The sequence below is a fragment of the Xylocopa sonorina genome, chromosome 7, assembly GCF_050948175.1.
Source record: "Xylocopa sonorina isolate GNS202 chromosome 7, iyXylSono1_principal, whole genome shotgun sequence".
Taxonomy (NCBI): domain Eukaryota; kingdom Metazoa; phylum Arthropoda; class Insecta; order Hymenoptera; family Apidae; genus Xylocopa; species Xylocopa sonorina.
The window spans coordinates 2,137,007-2,142,955 of record NC_135199.1 but is presented as its reverse complement, the minus strand read 5'-3'; the positions used below and the strand labels follow the sequence as shown (position 1 = coordinate 2,142,955).

Sequence of the window (5,949 nt, the reverse complement as noted above, 5' to 3'; positions counted from 1 at the left end):
ACTTTACGCGCACCCTGTACGCGTACACGTGCCAAGTATTCATCGCGTTGTACAATATAACAATAAAGTATATCTGAGTGAAAGGGAGTACTTATACGCGTAGAAGTTTCCAGATTTAAATAAATCTAATAAACTCATAATCGCGAGACACTACTCGAAATGTCTAATCACAATGAGTGATAGTATAGCGGACGAGCGTAAGAGGCAACGATAAGGTTTATTATTTAAGAACATCGCGTGAATCAGCAGTGGAAATTCACTGAAAAATATCGATACGTTAAATTAACGAGTGATTCTATCTTCTCAATAATATTACACGTATGATGTGTATCCGTGATGAGAACGTGTCAAAATTATACAAAATTACTTTACTTTACTGTTTTATTTCCCCTATGAAAATTCATATGTTCGATTCGTTTGGTTCTCAGCGCGTTGCTCGATCTATTTTAAAATTCAGCCACGCGTTACATTATTGGCTGGGCATATTATTTAAATGAGAAAATTATTCACCATACGTTAAATATCGCTCCGGAGTGTAATATGAAAAATCATCAAACTATTAAAGGGACTTTCTTATAACGGTTAACAAATTACTCGGGTTTTTCACTTTTCCCAATCGCGTGTAGTTAACGACGAAACGAGTAACGATCCCGATTATATCGGCACGATACATTATTGGCAATGTTTCACAAACGTCCATCAAACTATGAGGTAAATTCATTTGTCCGGTGTAATTGATGCCGTCCGAAGCTGACCGTTCACGCGAAACATTAAGTATGTGTAATTGGTCGTAACGTGGGCTGCAATTCAGCGAACTATTAATTCGATCGTTGTAACCTCGATCGGTTCTCCCGCGTACGCTCATTACCGTTGAAACCCACACGTGGTAATTTCAGTCAAATTAACGTCGCGACCTATAGAAACGGCCAGGTTAAGCCGGCCTGCCGCAAATATTTAATGCGAACCTCTCTAGAATGAAACAAGCCGGTCGTAAAAGCTCGGCCATTAATGATACTTCATCAATTCAGAGCTGACGTATCAATTATCCGCATGAAGATTCAACAACGGTAGCCAGTGTTACACTTTCACTTACGAAAATCGTGTCTCTTATACGTATGTGTTTTATTTGCGCATTCAGAAATGTCGCCGTCAGATTGTCGAGTATTCGTGAAATGTTCAACTTCAATTTGACAATTGAGTAATAATTAATGATACGATTAAGCTGTGTTATATTATAACGTGCGTGTATATGTATATATAAGTATATATGCAAAAGGCGTTGAAAAAGGCAAAAAATATTGTAATTCGTACAAGTAAACATACAAGAGATAAAATAATTCAAACTAATAGGATATTTACGAAAGATCTCTTTGGCGCGATCTACAGGTGTACCTGGTGTAAATTACAATTTATAATATGAGGTAAAGCCTAATGAACAGAGATACCGCAGAAATTAGTTAACCCATCGGTAAACCAGAAATTGAAAAATAAAACTAATAAGGTAATAATTCATCTTGTTAACGCGAATTTTTAGCCGACCAATCCCGTTCGTGTTCAACGGATCATGAAATTCTACCACTCGTTCGGTAGATTCTCAAAGAAATTCGTTGCGGTAAGAACCGCGAGGGTCCAGCCAGTGAATAAATGCGGGGATCGCCCAATTAGTCGTTGAACGCGTGTTACCAGTGATTAGACGCGGTCAATTTATAACGCAGCGAATATCTAATTGCACGTGGCTAGTCAACACGGGCCGGGCCGGGCCGGGCCAATAAATATATCCGAATCGATACAAAAAGCAATAAGTAGGCGTAAATATATATTGGCCTAGCTTCCAAGCTAACTCGATTGTACATTCGAGCGAACCTGTCTCGACGCAATCATTAGATCGACGAATAACACTTAACTGAACGTCGCGCGAGAAATCCTCGACAGAGAGAGAGAGAGAGAGAGAGAGAGGGGAGAGTCAGTGTATTATTATGAAATTTCAATTCGCGTAATTATTGCCTCGAAAGCCGATAAGCGAGAGTCGATTCATAAATTACAATCGAGTTCCCTCCACCCATTTCTAACAGCTCGAAACCCACGCGTTCGCGGTTTCAATGCGAGTGAATTATCAAAGAGAAGAAAAAGGAGCAAAGCTTGCGCGGAATTGCGCAACCATCCGAGTCTTGTGGAACCTGGTCACGTTAAATGGGAGTACCATTACGCGTTACTGGCCGGTAATCTATCGAAATTTATATCTGTTTTTTTTTCATTACACGAAAAGCTTAATTTTAGGTGTGTTGATAAATCGATTTGGGAATGGTTTTGATTGAAGGTAGCTAGAATTGCTCGTACTTTAGATTGTTTATGGTATTACAGCGGATCGTTTAATTGGTTTATGATTTCCGAGCTATTAAGTGGAACATTTCGCTTGCACAATTATTTTTTCTTTCAGTAAATTTGCAGGGTAAATGCACACACTTGTGATGGTCTCTTTAAAAACAGCAGGGAAGAATAAGGGAAATGGAAATGGAAAAATTAAACGATAATTGTACAAGCGATGATAATTACTACTCTATTGGATTTAATAGAACTCAGTTTCGATTAACTTCGAAGATTGTCGAAGGAAACAAAGTGCGAGGCGACGCGACATGGTGTCCGTATTGCTACCGAGAGGGGGGGTTTAGCGGAAGAAATAGACGAGGGTAATAAAATAATACGAAGCGAGTACGTGCGGAGAAGCGATCGTGAGCAATCGGCGGCTGATTCTCGATCGTCGGCGATCTTCTTGGTGATCGGTCAAGCGCCACGATTTTATCTCTAACACTGGCTGAAATTTATCGAACCGGACGGCGTTCAGGGTTTTTTTTTTCTTTTTGCACTTAACCGCCTTCGTTCACGCTTAACAGCGAACTGCTCTTCATTAGACGCGTCGTTCTGTGTCAAACCAAGCGGCGGCAATTACATCGAGTGGGGCTATTTTAACGCAAAAACGGTAAGAGAAAAAGAAACGTACGCTTCGGATGTTTCATTTTGCCTCCAGCTTGCACACCGATTGGTACAGTATAAACTTCCGAGAGCTTGCACCTGTGCTTAATTCTGTGGTTCGTCGTGGCATATTCAATTCTTTGTTGATAATGTGTAGTAAAATTTGTGACCGTTCGAGGGACTTAATTTGGTCCTTACAGTACAGCGAAATTTTAGGGTCAAGATCTTGGAACGTCTTGGGATGAGACGAGTCAAATTGTAAAGTGTAATTGAGCGATCTTGTGAAAAATAACTTGAAACGTCAAGAGGTTCGGAAATTAAGAATCCAAGTTTGAAGATTGGAGATATATTCAAAGAAAAATGTCTATGTAGATATAAAATTTTATTTTACGAGAATTCGAAATCATGCGTGGCATTCCTTACAATTGATACTTTGCGACAGTAGCGATCTTGCAAATACATACACTTTGGAGCACGGTTCCAATTTTGACGAAAAGCAAATTTCGAATTGAGCAGACTGACTTATGTCATAACATTTGTGTCGAGCTACAATGAGATAAATTGTGCGCGAGTGCACCCACAGTTTAAAAATTTATTTTTAGCTTTGGTCGCTCCAAGAATGCCTGCGTATCCTACGTTAGATTAAACAGGAAAATACGAGCCAAAATAGAAATGAGGCTATTTAAAAAAAGAAACCAATGCATTCCGATATACAAATGGAACTTAAAACCCTTTTGACAGTACGTGCGATACAAGTAAATGTGGTGGAAGCAGTCTATATTTGAAGCATAACAATTAGTGCGCTATTAAAAATACTGAAAATACTGCGATACTAAACTATCGTTTTGAATTTTTAATGTATCGCTAATATAATTTTAATATGTATCCTTATATGGACTTTTTTTTTTTTTAAATAGTCGACATCATACTTGAAATTGATAGACATGTCAATAGTTGGTGTTGGAATACCTTGAAGAAAGCGTTATTACCTTTGACATGGTTTTGATAATTAAAAGAACATATAACTAAAAAATGTATTTTGCCGAAAATAACAAAATGAAATTCGCCCAACGTGGGGCTCGAACCCACGACCCTGAGATTAAGAGTCTCATGCTCTACCGACTGAGCTAGTCGGGCCATTGGAATCCGTTTTTAAGAAATTTTTTCTAAATTAACTGTTCCGTTAAATATATTCTTTTTACTGAAATGTTAAAGGAAATCTTATACCCGTATACTACCAAATAAAATTACAGTACATGCACGTATTTGCTCTTGAAAATCCTCGAACAATAACGTCGTCTACCATTAGAAATAATCCCTAGAACGAACGAGGGGAAACACCCCCTCGTTAACTGTTCTAGGTAAATGTGCAGAGTATAAGATGATCTACAGTCGGCTTGGTCGGGTCCGTCTCGATGAAGTGGTTAACAAGGATTTCGAGATTGGAAAATGAGGACGGTAAGCGGCGTCGTTACCGGTTATCTGGTAGTTGCTTAAGGAGCAGTTGCACAGTTGCTTATGGCTTGTCTGTTTGTTTGGCTCGTGTAACGTTGACCGAACTTCTGAACTGAGATCGGTTACACATGGTCGTTTTACAACAGACCAGATTTCCCTCTCTCAAGTTTTAGTGGCTGCAATTCTACGCCAATTTTCAGTGAAAGGCCAACGCCGACGAATATAACTACGGTCGGAGCGACGATGGTCCTCCTCCAGCTGGGCCGCGAGGCTCGTAACTCGTAATTTACCGGTGGTACCGATGAGAATTTATTCTAGGCCGGCTGCAACCGTTGTTCCGGTTTACGCGTTCAAGCTTGCTCGCTATTCTAATTCAGGTAGGAGGAACGTTTTATTGCGGTATCACGCCAGGTGGATTACCGTTAAGGAAACATTTAACGTGTCCGAGCCCTGTTTGTTTGACGATCGTTCAATAAAGCTGCCAAGGGCTATCGTCTAGGTAAGAAGGCGCGAACAACACTGCCTTCGTCGCTATTGTCCGTTTTCTATTTACGAAAGGAACCGATGTATGCATTGCACGTTAATAACGGTATTCCCCGATCGTAGCTGAATTTCATCGCTTGTCGGCTCTGTTTCGATTAGTTTGTTGACCGAATAACTTGGAACGTCAGGACAGGATTTCTCGCGTTTATTAGAAACGAGAGATGGCTGAACCTGCTGTTACCATACTGCTCACCGTACCATGTAATAACGGTGGGTGGCAGGTCGGTCTCTACTAACTTTGTTCGACAGGTAATCCTTTTATTATGGCTTCACGGCCATTTAATTGAAGGGGATCATTGTTCTACGCGGTATAATGAGCCTGTAGATTTTCGGCAGGATGATGTTATAATCATCCGTGGGGCAGCGGCGTTTGAACAAGGGCGTGACCAGGCTGCACCGGCAAAAGAATCAGCTACGAAAGAACAGACAGACCAATGGCGTGGCATTTGTTACGCTTAGTCGCGCGCAACTTTTAATTCTTATGCGTCGTTAACTCCAGACTTGACACTGGCTGTTCGTAACCTCGCGATAAACACACGTGTAAACACGCATAAATTTTACATAACATTTTTTCATGAAAAATTTACATAATAAACATAAAAAAATACTCATAAAGTACGAAGGAATTTACCTAAACAGATTTGCGTGAAATGATTATCGTCCTGATTCAAATCGCTTAATTTTTATGAAAAAGATTACCCTCGTCCCCCTTTTGTACGCCGTTACGACCTAATCCGTTGAATTTCTATCAAATATTCCGTGTTCGTCCCGTTCGCAGACGTCTCAATCAACTTGGCAACGCCACCGACCGGTCGAGCCTATCGATCGATCGTCGAAACTCGAACCGCGACCCATCGAACGTTCCGCGCCATTGGGACCGTCCGATTTTATAGTTTAATAATAGAGCGGCGCTGAAGAGTGTTTGCTTATCGCATCCCTGATTTTCGGTCGAAGACACGGGACGCCGTCGTCGTACGGCTT

General features: G+C 40.6%; 1 non-coding gene across 1 annotated transcript; it reads right to left on the bottom strand.

Annotated features, from left to right (window-relative positions):
• Positions 1-4,034: 4,034 nt before the first annotated feature.
• Positions 4,035-4,107, bottom strand: Trnak-cuu (transfer RNA lysine (anticodon CUU)). Its single transcript has one exon. It is a non-coding gene; the product is annotated as a tRNA-Lys (tRNA).
• Between the last annotated feature and the right edge of the window lie 1,842 nt (positions 4,108-5,949).